Source organism: Balaenoptera physalus (assembly GCF_965194825.1).
Source record: "Balaenoptera physalus genome assembly, chromosome: 17".
Lineage (NCBI taxonomy): Eukaryota > Metazoa > Chordata > Mammalia > Artiodactyla > Balaenopteridae > Balaenoptera > Balaenoptera physalus.
The window spans coordinates 15,097,358-15,116,933 of record NC_138895.1 but is presented as its reverse complement, the minus strand read 5'-3'; the positions used below and the strand labels follow the sequence as shown (position 1 = coordinate 15,116,933).

The 19,576-nt window shown below is 40.3% G+C and overlaps 1 protein-coding gene across 1 annotated transcript in view; it reads right to left on the bottom strand.

The window, feature by feature from the left end:
- The window catches only part of SULF1 (sulfatase 1), a 161,645-nt gene extending 158,746 nt beyond the window's left edge, over positions 1 to 2,899 (bottom strand). Inside the window, exon 1 of the mRNA XM_082433478.1 lies at positions 2,446 to 2,899. The gene's annotated coding sequence lies outside the window, so the exon portion shown is untranslated. The remainder of the gene's footprint in view (positions 1 to 2,445) is intronic.
- Positions 2,900 to 19,576: the final 16,677 nt, after the last annotated feature.

The window sequence follows — 19,576 nt, the reverse complement described above, 5'->3', positions numbered from 1 at the left end:
GGGCGCTCAAACACTTTCACAGCTGTTAGAATACTGATGGGAACTTCATGTGTGTTACCAGCACAAGTGCTGTCAGGAAGAAACCAAATGTCAAACTGAGGTATGTAGAAGTCACCATAAATATGCCTCTGAATGTTTACCATCTGGAACAGTGGATTTAGATTTTGACAAGAAACTGGGATTGCCCTGTGGGCAGTGTCTTGAAACAGACCCTCTGGGTTCCTTAAGTAACTTCACGTTACCTAAGCCTTGTTAGGGGGAGTAACACACAGCCTTGCCTTCTCAAGGTGTGAATTTATTATTTCTCAACACTTCCTTTCTTGTTTTCATCCTGCCTAAATCCTGCGGACAGTTGACTTTTCGGGGGGTGGAGGGGGTTCTCCCATATTGCCAAAATCCTGGGCAGGCAGCCTGGTGGTCAGTCTGCAACATTAGCAACATATGCTTGTGGCAGGGGAGGGGGATTGGGGCTCCCATGACTAAACAGGGACTTGCCTTTGTTAGATGCCATCACGCCAGATCTCCTGGAGGAAGAGCCCATTGGTGAGGAGGGACTTTACTTTCTCCTGAAATAGCTCTGCTATCGTGAAAAATGGCATCGGTAGCCAGCACTGTACCTGCTCCAGGCTGTGCCTGTAACCCTAGTCCTGACACAATGCCAGATATTAGTTCGCCTTTTCTGTCTTTATTTTTTTAAACCCCAGTTCCATTGTAAAGCTAAAATGGAATGACTGGAATTCCAAAAGACTGCAGCTTATGAACTTAGTCCTGTTAGGGTTATGTAATATTGGGAATCGGATCTTAACTCAGTTGTAATAACTGCCTGGTTATTTATGAGGATATTTTCTCATTGAAGAAGATTTCTGAGACTATTTCAGAGAACACTCTGAATAACAACTAGATACTATAATAACAAATGCTTGTAATCTTAATTTTTTAAAAAGAGGATTAATAAACAATAATGGAAAAGAAACAAATTTTTAAAAAGAGGATTAAGAAAATCAACTCTCTTGTTGCCAAAAATATATGTAATGCAACTTGAAACATAATTTTTCAAGCATCTTTTTGCAGCTGAATACAAAAATCACAGAGCATTAGCCATAAATTCCTGTTATGCAACCTACAAAACAGCTCCTATTTCAGAATAGCTTATATACAGTATTATTCATAGACTCTCTCACCTGCCAAGGGTGAGGACAGTGTCGGGTTTCTCTATGCAATGTGGAAGTCCAATAGGAGCGGGAAGTTTTAAGCACCACAGGTATCTGAACACTGACGTGGGAGCGCAAGCCTGTCAGGGTGCAAAAGAAGTAACTCATGGACCCACCTTGCTGGATCACAAACTTGAAAAATGGAAATGTTATGTCTTTGATCCCTGTAAAAATAGGGCACCAACTTGAAAGGCCTTTGTTATACCACAGATTAAGCATCAGATATAAACCCCATTGCTATGTTCAGTTCAATCTAATTTTCATGGTGCTTTTGTCAGTGGTTAAATCAATGGCTACTCACAGATACGATGACAACTCATTTTGTGTTACCCGATGACCATTCACTTCCAGTGACTAATTTGTAATTAAAACCTTTTTTTTTTTTAACGTTTGTTTAGAACCAAGCCAGAAAATCTATTTACATTTAATTAACACTTCAGAGAGCCTGTTTAAAAACCCATAAATGTAGGGACTTTAACGATCCATTACAGAGATGCTCCTTCACTTTTCAGTGACTTGTAAAACTTTCACAAACAGATCTGCAAATGAATTACCTCCATCTGCTCCCCTGCAGCTGCAGAAGGGCCGTGTTAAAAAGCATTTTCCTACTTCTTCCTTTTCTGCTTTTCTTCTAGCTCTAAGCATTTTGGTTTTAAAGACGCTCTCTCAGCTGCTCGGAAGGCAGCCCCTTCTCTTAAGGAGTTTCCCAATTTAGAGTCCATCTCCAAATTGTTTTCGAAACACTTTGGTCCCTCACAAATCAGACAGGATCTACATTGCAAAAATCGGGGAAGAAAGCTTTTCCATCTCTGCCAGCAACTCATCAAAGAATCTTGATCAATTGGGTAGTAAAATGCAACAGTTTGAAAGTGACTTTTAATTTTGAAAGCTAAGATACATGCATTCTTGGACTTACCCATCCTTTATGAACAATTTAGAGCTCCTGTTTTGAGTATGCAACGAGGATATGAAAGGGTGGGGACCAGCACCGCTTCCAAAGACATTTTCTGAGCTACACCTTCCAGAGCAAGGCTTGAGGAGTGTTAGTTTTATAAAGACAGCCAAGCACCAAGCTATGTTCACTGTTATCTGTCAGCCATACAATAGCAGCATTGATAGGAGAGCCACAACTGGGTTTGACAAGTGTGCTGTGCTAGCATTCCATTCAAAAGTATGTTGAGAGAGAGAGAGAGAGAGAGAGGGAGACAGGCGCATTCAATGTCTTTTACTTTACCTGAAAAAACTGCTTTTCTTGTGGCTGCAGAAAACGAATTCCTCCTCTTCTTCCCCAAGGAAGTAGTTCTCTTGCCTGCAACTCTCGCTTGGAGAAGACCACACAGCTCCAGCGAGGCAGCCTTCCTGCTCCTAATCCCCACTCAAATGTGATGACACACACTAACCCCAACCATCTGGTGAAACACGTCCTCAAGCACTCAGCACAGTGGTGTGTCAAGACGGGCTGCCCAATCCATTTGCTGGGGCTGGGTGTCTCTCGCTGACTGCAGGCTGAGGGCAGGGCTGAAACTGGAGGTCTGAGAACTCCCAGTCAAGTAACCTGAGATTTTCCGAGAGAAAGAACTGCTATAAAAAGAGAAGACGTGGGAGGTGCTAAAGAGAAGGTGGAGGGAATTAATTATGCCGGTGGCCAGTTGTGCGGTACTTTTCACAACTCCTTGTGCGCCCCCGGGGGACCGTGGGGACCGTGGGGACCCTCCGTAGGATGCACAGAAACACTAAAAATCTTTTCGTGCCAATCTAGGGAGCGCAATCTACTCAACGAGCACCCATCCCCCCCCCGCCCCGCCCGGGAGATAAAAAAATTCATCTTGACATACTGATAAAGTGTTCATGTGGGAGTTGTTTGCACTGAAATGTGACATCTACATTTTGAAATCTACACTCCTACCTTCCTGTGATGAGATTGCGGCTGTCTCCAGCATTCCTGGGAGGAGGAGGGTGGGGAGTGCAGCTGAGAGCAGAAACTTCTCTCTTCCCACAGAAAGCTCTTCACGGTTTGTCAGGGGCTGAACTTCAGAAACAGTCAATGAAAATCATTTTCGTTTCTACGCGTGTAAAATAGCACGCGCTCCCATAGATAAAGGCGGCTGTTTGAATCACTCGCTGCCTTCACAGACATCTCTTTGTAAAAAGCGCCGGGTACCAGAGGGCTGCACTCTGTCATTGATTATTTTTATTGGCTTCTAGTTAATTGCACTTTTAATGTCCGTATAGCTCAAACAGCTCGTTAACAATTTTGCTTTGAAATGTTTTCAATTTGGGGCCATTTCAATACCCCCTTCTTCTGTGCATTTCTTTCTTTTTTTTTTTTTTTTGAGTTGTCTGAACTGTTTTATAGAAGTAATTACTTTGATAGCAATTTGAATGAGAAAATGGCTATACTTGTTACGGTACTTTTAAAGAGCTATCTGGAAATAAATTAATTGCCTCAAATCTTACCACTTAAAAAAATTCCATCAGACTTCTAAGGAATTTTGATAATCTGAAATAGAAAACAGGAATTTGAAATATTAACAACTCCCTGACCGTCTGTGGGAAGCCAACATTTTAAATATTGTACTTTTTGAATTTCTTTGGACTGGGAGGGGGGATCACTGGGGAAAAAAAAAAAAACCCTTTAAACTTGCCTAAAGCATGAAAATCTAGATTACAAATAGATATCTAATATTCAGAATGCCCACATCACCAAGAGAATTATTTCAATATCTAGCAAAATTGACTAACTTTTTTTTTCAGGAATTTTTGTGTGATATTAAGATACTTAAAAATGACTTCTGGTACAATTTTCTGAACCACAGGATTAGAGAACCATTATTTTCAGACAATTAATTTTTCCTATAACTGGGCTGTAGGGAAGAAGGAAAAAAAAAACAGTATTGGAAGTTGGAGTCCTGATTCATTTGCTCAGTTTCTTCCCAGAAGTGATTATGAGGTGTCCGTTTCACAATATGCAGTATATTCACTAAACCATTACTCCTAATCAGCTAAATCCAGATACATAATCAACACTGGAACATTCAACAATGGCAAGTGGCCCCATGGGGTTAAAACTTCCCTTGGGCACCATAAAATTTTTAATAGTGCCAATTATTGCAAAGCAATTTTTTCATTAAAAAATTTTTTTTTCTTTTGGTTAATCCAACCAGACCCACGTCTGGAAATCTGGATTACCTCAGCTGCATAGATTTTGAAGACCCTGGAGACGTTATTAAGGTAGTTTGCCTTCTCTTAAACTGTTAAATTGAGTAACAAAAGTAAAACCTAAGAAACTGTAAAGGTGTTGAATCACGTTTTATCAACCCTGTGCTGGTAACACACCTTCTGTGAGACATTTCCCCAGTGACCCTGACTCTGATCCACACTATTGTGGAGAAAGCTTTTTAACAGAAACATTTCTCTTCTCTTCTCAACTGTAAATCTTTTCCTAAACTCTCAGTCACTACTTCTCTTTTATTGATAACTTCCGTTATTATGCTACCTAAAACTTGCTCTAAAATTAAAAATACAAGTGGAACAACAGATCTTGCCTGTTCGCTATGATCTTAATTCTTGTCCTGTGCAGTGCCTGTAAACATTACCTTTCACAAGTATTCTAAAATGAGTCCACAATGACACATTTTGGGGTTGATGTTCTGCCATGCTTTTGTTAAGGAAAATCAACTCAAACAAAGACCTGAAGCTGGTGCTGCAGGATAAGATCCGGGCTCCCCTTCCCTCTGTAACCAGCTCCAGCGCTCAGCAGTGTCAGTTTAGAAGTTAAGAATTTTCCATTACCTCTCTTCCCTTCCCCTTGCCATCTGCAAACAGTTTATTTTTTAAGAAAAAAAAAAAAAAGTGAAATTGATTCTATCTTGAAAGATCGAAACCTAAAGTATGACACGTTCTAAAAGATGATATTCAGCTTTTGAATGTCATGTTGATCAGGGCGAGGTTGTGTGCAGAGGCTTCATCACAGCAATTAAGTAGGGACACTCCTAAAATGAAAGATTAGTTGTAGGTAACGGTGATATTGAAAAATAGCCCTTCCTATTCTGTTCCCACAGTTAAAATGTCCCTTTACTTATTAGCGCCAATTAGTTTCCATGGTAACCGACCAGCCCTTGTAAACCCCTACTCTGAGCTTCGCTCATCTTTGTCTAGACTGAGCTCACCACCCTTCTTCCTCCACAGATGGCAGTTTAGCTGGGTCTATATCTATACCCATATCTTTTGCACACATGTAACAGGCACATAAGTGCCCACATCCACATTATTACTAGTACAATGGTGGCCAAGGGAGAATGGAAGTGGCATTTAATCCCTGAGCTACAACGCGTGCATCTGCTGCCACACTAATTTTTCCCCCTCTTGGTTATTGTTTCTTCCAGCCTTGTTCTATTATCAGCTGTTTGCTGCTTGTAATTCCTTTTCAGGGAAGCCAATACAGTATAATAAAAACCTCATTAAACAGAAACACCTATCAGCCTCGGAGAAAGCCCTGAACTGACTCCTTTTTGTCTAAAGAATCATTAACGTGAAAAAGAAAAACCACTTGTTTGTCATGCTGGGGAAAAAGAGAACAAAGCCAGCAGAAAGGTTTACCAAGCCAGGGAGCTAATATAAAGATTTAATGCACTTAAGACACCATGGTTCTTTGCCCCTTGTGCTGCCAGTTGGCCAAGAATCCCAACTTGGGCTCAGTAAACAAATAATCAGGGAGGGCGAGTGAGCTTGCCGCTCCAGACTCCTGGTGGGGAGGGAGGGAGCCAGGATCTGCAGCATCCTGGCTGTCACAGGCGGCGCTGTGCACCAGGGCCACGGGCAGGTGATGGTGCTGGGGTGCCTGAATGTTAGTGTGACTACAGAAGAATCCCATGGAAGGTGGGGGAGGACCGTCAGCAAAAGCTTGAAGTTGCGAGAACTTAGCAAGACAAGGGCTCTCATAATTTGTGCTGACTTTACTTCTTTGGACACAACTCTACTTTATTTTATTGTTATTTTTTTGGCCACGCTGCGCGGCATGTGGGATGTTAGTTCCCTGGCCAGGGATCGAACCCCTGCACCACGCAGTGGAAGCACAGGGTCTTAACCACTGGTCCGCCAGGGAAGTCCCACAGCTCAATTTTAAATTAGTGTTATTTTGCGGTAAACCATTCCCTATAAGAATTGAGATGATGCCGGGCTTCCCTGGTGACGTAGTGGTTGAGAATCTGCCTGCCAATGCAGGGGACACGGGTTCGAGCCCTGGTCTGGGAAGATCCCACATGCCGCAGAGCAACTAGGCCCGTGAGCCACAACTACTGAGCCTGCGCGTCTGGAGCCTGTGCTCCGCAACAAGAGAGGCCACGATAGTGAGAGGTCTGCGCACCGCGATGAAGAGTGGCCCCCGCTTGCTGCAACTAGAGAATGCCCTCGCACAGAAACAAAGACCCAACACAGCCATAAATAAATAAATAAATAAATAAATAAATAAATAAATAAATAAAAGAATTGAGATGATGCCTACAGCTTGGAAGCCAATTCTTTCATTAGGGCTGTGTTTAATCTTGATAAGAGTAAGTCAAAATGGTAGCCTTAGATTTCTCCTCTTCGTATAACCTCGGCTACCACTGCTTTTCCAATACCTGTTTTGACATAACTAAGATCCAGATTCCCCCAATTCTGCTGCTGAAATGTTTTACTCTTAAAATAAGTTTCTGAGGTTGGCTCTGAGGTCATCTTAATCTATGTATTAGAAAAGAAAAAAGTTCTGATCACCAATGTTTTATCTGATAGGATATGGGAATCTGGGGCACTCCTTATCCAGATGAATTTTTTTCTTTCATGGTAACATCCCTTTAGGTTTTTTCTTTTAAAACAAACGGCAAATGTCTTCTAAAGTACCATGACGCTAGAAATATGTGTAATAATTAGCCCATTGCTATTCATATCATGTAAAGTGTCTGTATATGCCCAATATATCTTATAATTTGGAACATCCTGCACTTCTAAATTACTCAGGGCTACACAGACATTCACTTACTCTCCTTCAGCTAAACTTTACTGTCTTTATTCACATTGAACCAAATCATTCTCAGAGAGGGGAAATTATTGCCAGTTAAATGAAGTCACATGGTACTCAACAAGCATTAGGCTTGTTCGTGTTGTCAATGACTGCAGAGCTATAGGGGAGGTGACACTGGAGCCAGTGATGACTTTCATGTCAGATGGATGGTTTTATCACTGAAGTTAAGTTTCCTCCAGGAAGCACAAGCTTAAGTTTGCTGAAAAGGGGTAGGTAGCTGTGCACTGTAAATAATTTTGGGAGGATAAAGGGGAGGGTGCTGAACCACTTAGGACAAAACAGTGACCCACAAATGGGGTAATTTAATAAAAGACACTGGATTCAATAGAATATGGCAAATAGGCTAATCAAAAATTTAAAAACCTATTTGAAATCCATATTTGTGGAAATCAGTGTTTGAGGCATTGGGTAGTCTCATTTGAGCAGAGAGTTAAATTTATGAGACATTATATTAGAAAGTATAGATATCAGGTAAGAGAAAAATATGAATTTTGGCTGTAAGAACTTGAGGTTTTATTGGATTCACTTGGAGGTAGGATTGGGATATTTGAGATGGGGTGTATATCTGAGACCTAAAGAGTCACGTGATTGTCTTTCATTTGTATTATGTGTATTTCCCAGTTAAGGTAAACAGTGTGAATGAAGGAAGAAAACTGGATGCAGGGATGGGCGTCACTCGTGTCCAGAGAATAGACCAGAATTTTGCTTTCGGAAGAAATAGTAGATAAAATTGAATCCCCGTATTTTAGAGATAAGAAAAGTGAGGCCAACCATCTAAGTCATTGGTGGGACGAGGAATAACCCGAGGGTTCAGTCTATTAGCTCACCTCTTTTGCTCTCAACAGCATCATGCACTTTTATTAGAAAGACAATTCAAAACTGCAAAAATTCTCTTAAACTGGAGTAAGTATGATTATTGGTGTTAAATAATTTGAGAAATTACTGGGAATTCAGATGTACGAAATACCTTTAGTTCTGCAGTAGTTCTTCTTTAAGTCATTAGGGTGCTTAAAGCCATGGGATTTGGTAGCAGGTGCAATCATAAATGCCACAGAGCTTTCCTTAGTAATTATTGGGTAAAATGATTTTTCTTGTGGCTATCCTTTATTGCAAAAAGTGGGATAGATTCCAGGGGACACATCATCAACCTTTCTTACTTTCATGTATTTTTTTCAATATACAGGATTAGAGATTTGGGGATATCTCACTAAGATTAATGCTATATTGATTTAGGGAGAAATGGATATCAGATCCTGAACTGAAAGTTTTCCTTGCTGGGGCCATAAGAATTGGGAAATAGGGCAGGAATATGTCCCGGTTATTTGCCTAATGCCTGGGAAATTAACAAAGGTATATTGCCCGATATACCAACCAGAATCATGGTTTTAAAAGTAGAGTTCACTGCTTTTCTGACATTTATTTGAAAAATTTAAAATATAGAGCTGGGCCTTAGGCAAGTGGAAGATATAAAAAGTTTAGTGACAAAAACAATAATCACTGAATGCCACAACAGGGCACCACAGAAGAATGGATACATACGGCAGAAGTATTCCATAAAATAAATAAATAACTTGTCAGTAAACAAAGAAAAAAGAGGGAGAGTTTCCTTCTCTTGGGCTCACAAGCCAATCCATTTTAAAATTACGAACTCTTTAAGAGCAAAAACTGTCTTACCTTTGCATCTCTTCTCTTTAGAATTTAGTACAGTGCATTTACAAAACAGATTTTCAATATAAGTTTCCAGTGCTGGGGGTTGCTTGTCTTGGTTGAATTTACAAATGCTGCTTCTTGAATGACCTAGCTCAGTTTTTTGGGGGAGATTAAGTAGTTAGTTTGAAGGCCCTTACTTCTGAGTATATAACCGACCTGCTGAATACATAGCTGTTCAAAAGCAGAATATAGTCCCTTGACATATTTTTCTTTCTCATTTTCTGGAAGGTAATATGGTTCTAGTACTCAACACTACTGGGAAATAAGTACCTTTGTAAAAGTTTCTGAGTAACTGATGGAAAACAGCTGCAGACTCACACTTGTTACTATTACAGTCTTTATCAAGAAACTGAAGCTAACAGATGTTAATAAAAAAAGGTTCATTTCCATAAAATATAGAGTTTGTTAAATGAGCAGCCATCTTCGGTTGCTTACTTAATAGGCTAATGGAATTTCTGCAAGCTAAATAAAAGCTTGGATTTTGTTAGATTCTTTTAGAAAGATATTTGACAGATTGACATTATTATCCTATACTTTTGCTGGTCTTTCTTAGTCATCACACACCAGGATATGCAAAAAAACGCAACTGTATAAAATAGAAAACTCTGCTTCTTTTTCTGTTGCTAGTTGTAGTTTGCTTATTATTTTGACAATCACGATTTCTTTCGCATCAGTTGCTTCCTAGGAAGGCTGTTAAAAGAGTAGTCACAATATTTTTGCTGATTTTAAAGGCAGATTTATCAAGTATTTTCCAACAGACCTCTTTTTTAAAAATAGGACATCCCTAAGCCAGTGTTAACTCTTACTTATGCTAAATAGCTCTTTCTGGTCTAATTTAACAAAAGCTTTGATGTCAAGTGTGAATATGTTAGAAGCTAAAGATGAAGTAGTTTATTTCCTCTATGCTTTGCATCGGTGAAGATTTCTAATTAATGGGTTAGTTGCCTCTAATGTCATCAATGACAATATTCAAGCCAGAAGCTATAAAATAGTACACTTTTAGAGGTTCATTACTATGATTCTTAATTTATTTTTAAAACAAACATAATTAATTTTTTAAAAGTCTATTCTCTGAAAGGATTTTTTCTGTATTTTATTTTAAGAATTTAATTTTCTCCTGCTAAAGTAAACCTTGCCAGCATTGATAAAGCTCTTCATTTAAAGATATTACTCTTTAGTCCGGCCTTTTATCCCCCTGACCTATCCCATGAAAAGGACTGTTTCTTCTTCTAAAGTCTATCATCATAATCATGTAATACCTAATAGTCTTGGAATACTCACTATCAGCGAGGCTTTTTAATATATTCACCCAGGCTAGTTTAATTAACCATCACAATACTCCGATGAGGAAGATCCTATTATTATCCGTATTTTACAGACAAGAGTATTGAAGTTTAGGGATAGAAAGTGCTCTACTTGAGGTCAAACATCCAGTAAGAAGCAAATCCTGGGTTTGAACTCCGACCTTCAGGGTGTATGTCACTAATGAATTTGTTCTTGTTTCAACTCTCTAACTTCTATTTATGAGACTTTTAAGGTGGTCATTCCTCAAGAGTGTCTATCACTTTGCTAAAGCCCAGTTGTACTCAACGTTTACATATGTGTTCAGGAAGTATAAGAATACCTTCCAGAAGGAAACGTTTCAACAAATTGGAGAAATAACTCCCCACTTTTGCTCTGAAATGAGAGGCACAAGTGAACCCTGTTAGAAACCAGACAACAGGCCCAAAATGGAGTCACTTATGCTAAGCCCCACATCACCAAACCAAGACATAATTAGTTTCGACTCTCCCAGAAATGGAATCTTAAACCAATCAGGAATCACCTGATTAGCACTAGTGAGATGCTTTGCCTGGCAGACCCTGCCATGCCCTAAAGGAAAGTGACCTTGCAATAACCAGCCTTCTTTTTCTGTCTAACAGAACTTCCTTGTTCCTGCTGCCTTTTGCCTATAAGTCTTTCATTTTGTACAGCTCCTTGGAGCTCCTTTTTATCTGCTAGATGGGATGTTGCCCAATCATGAATTCTTGAATAGAGCCAATAAGATCTTAAAAATGTACTCAGTTGGATTTTGTTTCTTAACACCTAAGGAAGGGTTTTCCTACAATGCATGATCTGTCTCTGGCATTTGACTGGCAGGATCTCATTCCCGCACCTAGCCAATGCAAGGACACCGGAGCACTTAGGACCCAGAAGGTGCTATTTGAGGTGATATTAAGTAGCGGTGAGGCAGGTACATGCACCTATTTACACCTGCATTCTCTATATCAGATCCTTGGTCGTCTTTCATTTTTGTAAGCCTCTACATCTTTTGCAGGGCTTAATAGCCACATGCATTTGATTTTTTAAAAAAATATGACTGCCCCAGGGCAGTCATTAAATACCATTCTTAATCCATCATTTCCAATTCTTTTAATTAATCCCAGGGGAATTTTAATTGACAGGCATTACTTTCTCAGGACAACCCCATGCATGCTTTTCTGTTGCTTCATTTGGACCAGAAGTGAGTCCTAATCCCCTAAAGATGTTTGATAACAGTTTAAACCACTGTGAGCTCAATTATGGGATTAGAAATTAGATTTTGAAGTAGCCAAGGGGTAAACGTAAAGGGTTCTAGCATTTTTAAAAAAGACTATGGCTTTTAATACCCCAGAGATATTTTTTAAATGGTTTGTCAAAATATGTTAAAAAAGAAAATTTGATATCATATGGTATCTTCTAATTTTATTACCTTGCTGGCTAAGTTGCCTAGGAAATTGATTAAACTTTCTTATTGGTTATAAAGATCTCCTGAGTAAAATACTTCATGTATCTCAGGCTCCTTTATTGACTAAATAAAAAAATAAGTTTTTCCTAGAGAAAATATATCAGGGCCTTGATTTTCAAAGTATGTCAATAGGTTTAGGAAGGTACTTTTTAACCTTTGATGATAAAGTCATTAATAAGACATTTTCTGGAAAGAGTCACTTGAATAAATTCAAGGCACTTTTCTGAGGAGGTGATTTAAAGTTAAATAAATGGGAAGACCTGAATTCAAAGGAAATTTGTTTTTAGAGAAATGCCCCTATAGGGCATCAACTGGCAGAACATTCCATATGTCACACCTATGGAGAGTAACAGAGGGAAGGGTTCCAAAGCCCTATCTTCTGATCATCTTTCAGAACAGAAGTGGCAATCAAGCATTTGTATTTTGTTACCCTGGAAAGTGAAGCCTTTAAAAGGGACAGTTTAAAGTGTTTTATTATTGCCTTAAATGCTACTGTTCTCTGATATTCATGGTGTTACGTGATCATGAGTATTAGACACCAAGTCCAAATTGTCAGGATACTTTCCTCGTGGTTGCAATGGTTGCAAGGGAAAGAAAGAAAGAAAGAAAGAAAGAAAGAAAGAAAGAAAGAAAGAAAGAAAGAAAGAAAGAAAGAAAGAAAGAAAGAAAGAAAGAAAGAAAGAAAGAAAGAAAGAAAGAAAGAAAGAAAGAAAGAAAGGAAGGAAGGAAGGAAGGAAGGAAGGAAGGAAGGAAGGAAGGAAGGAAGGAAGGAAGGAAGGAAGGAAGGAAGGAAGGAAGGAAGGAAGGAGAAAGAAAGAAAGAAAAAGAGAGGGGGAGGGAGGGAGGGAAGGAAAAAAGAAAGGAAAGAAAGAAAGAGAGGAAGGAAGGAAGGGAGGGAGAAAGAAAGAAAGAAAATAAAGAAAAAAGAAGAAAGAAAGAAAAGAAGGAAGGAAGGAAGGAAGGACGGAAACTCATCAGGGCTCTACCTCGGCTGTTTTGGGCCTCATTAAAATGAACTCAGTATAATATCAGACTCAACACAGAAGCCCAGTCTTCTGGGAGATGGGAAGAGGATTGCTTACACAATCTTTAACATAGGAACATTGGGGGTCTAAAATGGAGCCGATGCTTCTTCTAACCCTGAAAGTCTCCCAACTCACATAGCCACGAGAATCATTGCAGAAACCTTGGAATTATCCATATCCTGAGAGCTACAAAGTGGAAGTTTAGGGAAACTGATCCTCACAGAAAACTCTAACCCTGTTGACCTCTCTCATATCTGAAATTCCTCTGATGGAGATTTATCTGGTTTAATAGGTGTAGTTTTAAAAACAAAAACCATCTGCCCTTAATTCTTCAGAGAAGAAATTTGCCAACTCATGGTGAGGATATTGGACTTTGCATGGGAGGGTGATGTGGGAGGGATGGCAGAGAAGACAGAAAGAGGGGTGGGAAGACATCAAATAAAATCTGTGCCTAGAATTGACCTTTCACTAAGCTAGGGAGTGAGATTCCTCCATACTGCATGATTTAGTCGAACTGCAGATCAATTAGGCTTCTGCTCCTTGCCTCAAAGATAACCACGTTTATAGCATCGTGTCATCAGGAAAAATGTTTTCTTAGGTTTCCAGACATCAGGAATCCAAGTGAGTTGGACACTGTGTTTTCTGTATTATTTAGAGGAAGTTTAGAAATGCAAATTAATCTAAAGCTGGAGTTAGCAATAAACTTATTTTGTAAGCATCCAGGCAGCCCCCAAATTCCTATATACCTTTGGAAATTAATGTGCCCTCCCATCTCCCTTCTTTCACCCTCACCTCTGCAGTGGCTTTGGGAGACCAAATTCTGCAGACCCTTGCTAGAGATAATGTTGTCTAGGAGAATATAAGGCTGGAGGGAAGTTTCTAGCATATTTAAAAAAAAAGTGATTCTGCTATAACTTAATACAGCCTTGTGGTATACATTAAGTGTGGTATACATTTACATTTGAAACTTTATGCTTGTAACCCACAAATATATAATGCAATATAATTGTGCCCTTCATACTGTGATTATAAGATATATCAAAAATAGTAATTCCTAGTACACAACAGAGAGCACGGGCTGGAAATAGGACACGCATTTAAGTTGAATGACAAACATCTTTCTTCAATCCTTTTAGAGTACTTCTGGGTCTATAAATGTAATCAAATTTGAAGATACTATCAAAAGTCTGACTTGGGGTCTCTCTGTGTATGCTCTGTGCAGACCAAGGCCATGTGCAGTCAAGGAAAAGGACGTATGGGAAGAGTCAAGATGGGGAGGAAGGCTTAGCGAGTGGGGTCATGACGCAGAAACAGGAAGGGAAAGGGAAGGGGAGAGAGAGAGATCAGAGTTTGAAGTACCACTAACTGGAGAAGGTTCAGAATTCAAGTGGATTGGCAAGAGGTCAGGCATCACGGCAACAGAGAGGTCTGAGCTAGGCAGAGGGAATGCAGTCATAGTGCAGAGGCTTGGATTGGATTTAGGAGTTCGTGACGATGGATAGAAAAAAAGTTTCAGGCCAGGAGAACAGAAAACCATTGCAGAATCTGGAAGAGGTGTGTACATTTGCCAAATTAATATGTGATAGTTGCCAAGCCAGAGGCTTTCTTCTCTCTTCCCTGATTTTAAACAGTCACCTAGAAATAGCAGATCAGGATTAAGAGGATGGGAAATTTTTGTACAGACTGAAGCAGCGTTCCTGGACCGGAGCTTGTGATGAGAGTAACAAACAGTATTCTCCAGTAAGCCTGACTCCAACAGCTGGGAGTGAGGTCCAAAGGCAAAACACTGGTGTGTATCCAGAACATACACACTTTCCTGTCCTCTATCTGCACAACTTCTATTTATCCTGGAAAGTCCTGCTCAGGTGTCACTTCTGCAAATATTTTCTACCCTCACAGACAGAGACAATCATGCCTTTCTTTTTCCTGCTTTCCCGCTTCATTTGTACCTCTGTGATCGTACTTAAGGAGGCACTAATGTAATGATCTCCGGACATCGTGGTCTCCTTTACTAAGACAGTGAGCTCAGGATGGATCTTACATGTCCGGGCATTTCGGTGCGGTTGGCAGTTGATGCCCATGGTACCCACCCTCTGAGGATCATAAGATTAAAAGTGTGGCAGCCCCCAGCTGTCTCACCCTTGGGATTGGCAGGAGTGGAGTTTGTGGAAGGCAGAAAACTGTGAATAATGTTGCTGCTTTGATCGTTTTCAAATGTTACCCTATTAGGAGTACTACCCTATTTAGGGGAGGTTGATGTCAGGCATAAAGGAAAGAAAGTGAGTGCTAATTTGGGAGGCGGATCATCTTAGTTCCATGTTGGCTCTGCTCCCCATTGTTTGAGCATCATGGATGGGTTGCTGTGCACTCTTGGGATTCGGTTCTCCCATCCGTGAAATGGGATGTTGGAAGGCTCCAAGGTCCACCTTAAAGTCTTCTGTTGCCCCTGTGTCCCTCCAGGACCCTGCTCTAGGCAGCCACATACCATCAAAATGTGGCTCCCAAGTTCCCTCAAAATAATCCTGGGACCCGGGACTTCCCTGGTGGCGCAGTGGTTAAGAATCCACCTGCTAATGCAGGGGACACGGGTTCGAGCCCTAGTCCGGGAAGATCCCACATGCTGCGGAGCAACTAAGCCCATGCGCCACAACTACTGAGCCCACGTGCCACAACTACTGAAGCCTGTGCACCTAGAGCCTGTGCTCCGCAACAAGAGAAGCCACCGCAGTGAGAAGCCCGCACACTGCAATGAAGAGTAACCCCTGCTTGCCGCAACTAGAGAAAGCCTGCGCGCAGCAACGAAGACCCAACGCAGCCAAAAATAAATAAATAAAAATATATTAAAAAAAATTAATCCTGGGACGCTTCACTTTTGGCCAAATCCCATATTTCCTCTTTTCTGATATTGCGGACCTACCGGGTCTGAGGAGGAAGGACAGTACCTGGGTTGTGCCGTTCTTCAAACCCCACACAGTGTTGTGCTTCTTCTCCCTGTGGTGAGAGTCTAAGAGCATCTACCCCTGTTTGGTCCCTTCATGCACAAGACTAGCCCTGCTGACAGTCTGGCGGGGGGCGGGGGGACATGATTATCTTAAAGTTCATCCTATATTGCTTTCTTCGTGGACCTAGACAAGATCTGGAGGTTCATACTAGCTCACACATTCTCCCTGCTTAGTGCAACAGATTTGATGATCTCCTAAAACCTTTCTGTGCAAACTTTCTGTGGATTCAGGCACGCTCCCTAAGCTGCTGTGCAGGATGGGTTTGCAGAGACCCGCCGGGAGGTCACCACAGGATTGAGGCGAGAGGTACTGAAAAGCTGAATCTGGGGGTTGGCAGTGGGGATGGAAGGGTGCAGGTGGATACAAAGACCATTTGAAGAAAAGGTCAACACAACTTACTGACTAATGGGAGATCCCGGATGAAGGAAAATTCTGAGTGAGAGAAGACTGTAACCTTTCAGAGTCGTGACTCACTCACTTCTCTTTGGTTTTGGAGTCTATAAATTCAGAGGATTGGGCAAAAGGGTACAGGAGAAAAGCAGGAGATGGGGGATGTATTCAGGGTGGAATTATGAATATGTTAAGTATGAAATGATGGTTTGAGAGCTGGAAATACCCGTCCCTGAGCTCAGGAGAGAAGTGACGACTAAAAATACCAGCTGGATCATCGCATCTGGAAAGTTGAAGCTCGGGAGGGAGAAAAGATATAAACAGCAGATCTGTGCCCAGGGACTAAGTTTGGAAGAAGCACTTCTTTTTGACATGGGAGAATCCAGGAAAATTTTAAGAAGACCCGGTTACCAACAGTATCAAATATTAAATATCATCAAAAAAAAAAAAAAAAAAAAGAGGATGGTTGGGTTTCACAGTAAATAAGCAATCTTTTTAAAGGAATCCTCTTTTATCTGGGTCTCTTTTTCTTTAACTCTTTGTTTTTATTTATCTCCCAGCTTGTTTCTTTTCTTTTCCTTCTGCTTCTTCCTCTTTTCTTTTTTAAAAATTAATTTTGGTATACTATTCATAACAAAATTCATTTTAACCATCTTAAATTGTACAATTCAGTGGCATTAACTACATTCATAATGTTCTGCAACCATCATCACCATCTAGGTCTGGAATATTCTTATCACTCCCAATGGTAACCCCACACCCATGAAGCAAAATACCATGAAGCAGTCACTCTCCATGGCCCCCTCTCCACAGCCCCTCGCAATCACTAATCTGCTTTCTTGTCTCTAAGGATTTGCTTACCCTGGATATTTCACATAAATGGAATCATAAAGTAAGCAGTCTTTCCTATTTGGCTTATTTTACTTAACATAATGTTCTCAAGATTCATCCATTTGTAGTCTGTATCAGCACTATATTCCTTTTTATGGCCAATTAATATTGCATTGTATGGATATACCACATTTATCTATTCATATATTGGTGGACCTTTGTATTGTTTCCACCTTCTAGTTATTGTGCATCATGCTGCCCTGAATTTTTGTGTACAGGTTTTTGTGTGGACATAAGTCTTTATTTCTCTCAGGAGTGGAATTGGGGAGTGGGTTGTATGGCAAATCAATGTTTAATTTATTGAAGAACCACCAAACTGGTTTTCTGCTGTGGCTGCACCATTTTATATTCTTGCCAGCAATGTATGAGGGTTCCAATTTCTCTACATTCTCACCAATGCTTGGTATCTATCTATCTATCTATGTATTGACATCTATCTATCTATCTATCTATCCATCCTAGCCACCCTAGTGGGTGTGAAGTGGTGTGTCATTGTGGTTTTGATTTGCATTTTCTCGATAACTAATGACATTGAGCATCTTTCCATATATTTGTTGGACAACTATATATCTTCTTTGGAGAAATGTCTGTTCATGTCCTTTGCTCATTTTTAAATTGATTTGCTTTATTTTCTGTTGTTGATTTATAAGAGTTCTTTATATATTCAGGATATTAGACCTGCCCCTCGCCCCCTCTCCTTTTAACTGGGCTCTGAAAGGAGTTATTTTGGTAAAGAGTCATGAGAAGATATTTCTGGGCAGAGAGCACAGTGTATACCTGTTGTCTTAGTCTGCTCAGGCTGCCACAGACTGATACCATAGACCGGGTGGCTTAAACGACAGAAATATATTTTCTCATAGTGTTGGAGGGCTGGAAGTTTGAGGTCAGAGTGGCGGCATGGTCAAGTGCTGGTGAGAGCTCTCTTCCTAGCTTCCAGAAGACCTCCTTCTCTTTGTGTTTTCTGAGAGAGGGAGAGAGAGAGATACAGAGACAGAGACAGAGAGAGAGGGAGAGAGAGAGAGAGAGACAGAGAGAGAGAGAGAGAGAGAGAGAGAAAGAACGCTCTCTGTTATCTCTTCTTATAAAAGCACTAATCCTGTCATGAGGGCTCCAACCTCAAGACTTCATCTAAACCTAATTATCTCCAAAGGCCCCATCTCCAAATATCATCACACAGAGATGGGGGGTTTAGGGCTTCAAAGTATGAATCTTGGGGCACACAAACCTTCAGTCTGTATCACCCGCAAAGGCTCTATGGGGGAAAGGGCATGGTGAGTTAGGTACTGAGGGTACGTCTCTGCTGCTGGATCACTGGGAGCCCTGGGGAGGCTGGTCCCACTGAGGCTAGTGCAGTGACAGGAGAGCCAGATCATGAAGACCAACCCTTCCCAATCCTAATATGCATAGGAATCACTCAAGATCTTATAAAAATGCAGATTCTGATTCAGTAGTTCTGGGAGGAGGTAGAGATTCTACATTTTGAAGTCCCCATGTGAGAGTGATGTAGAAGCAAGAACGTACCCCCAAGAGCCTGCTAAGGATAGTGATCTTTTCTATGAGCAATGATAAGTTGTTGAATGATTTAAAAAAGGCGAGTAACAAGATCAACTTTGACTTTTAAATGCTCACTCTTAGTTGTCCAGTAAATATATTGGAATAGGAGAAAGGAAAGGAGAAAGAGTTGTTGAATTAATCAAGTTAAGTAAATTAAGGACTGTGTATTCATACAACAGAATGTTCTATAAGCATTAACAACAGTGGTTATGAAGACGTTTTCATAACATAGAAAAATACTTAGGATATAATCCTAACTAAAAAGGCAGAAATCAGAGTTATATATACTGATAAAATCAATAAAACTAAAAGCTGGTTCTTTGAGAAGATAAAAAAAATTGATAAACCATTAGCCAGACTCATCAAGAAAAAAAGGGAGAAGACTCAAATCAACAGAATTAGAAATGAAAAAGGAGAATTACAATGGACACCACAGAAATACAAAGCAACATAAGAGACTACTACAAGCAACTCTATGCCAATAAAATGGACAACCTGTAAGAAATGGACAAATTTGTAGAAAAGCACAACCTTCTGAGACTGAACCAGGAAGAAATAGAACATATAAACAGACCAATTACAAGCACTGAAATTGAAACTGTAATTAAAAATCTTCCAACAAACAAAAGCCCAGGACCAGATGGATTCACAGGCAAATTCTAACAACATTTAGAGAAGAGCTAACACCTATCCTTCTCAAACTGTTCCAAAATATAGTAGAGGGAGGAACACTCCGAAACTCATTCTATGAGGCCACCACCACCCTGATACCAAAACCAGACAAAGATGTCACAAAAAAAGAAAACTGCAGGCCAATATCACTGATGAATATAGATGCAAAAATCCTCAACAAAATACTAGCAAACAGAATCCAACAACACATTAAAAGGATCATACACCATGATCAAGTGGAATTTATCCCAGGGATGCAAGACTTCTTCAGTATATGCAAATCAATCAATATG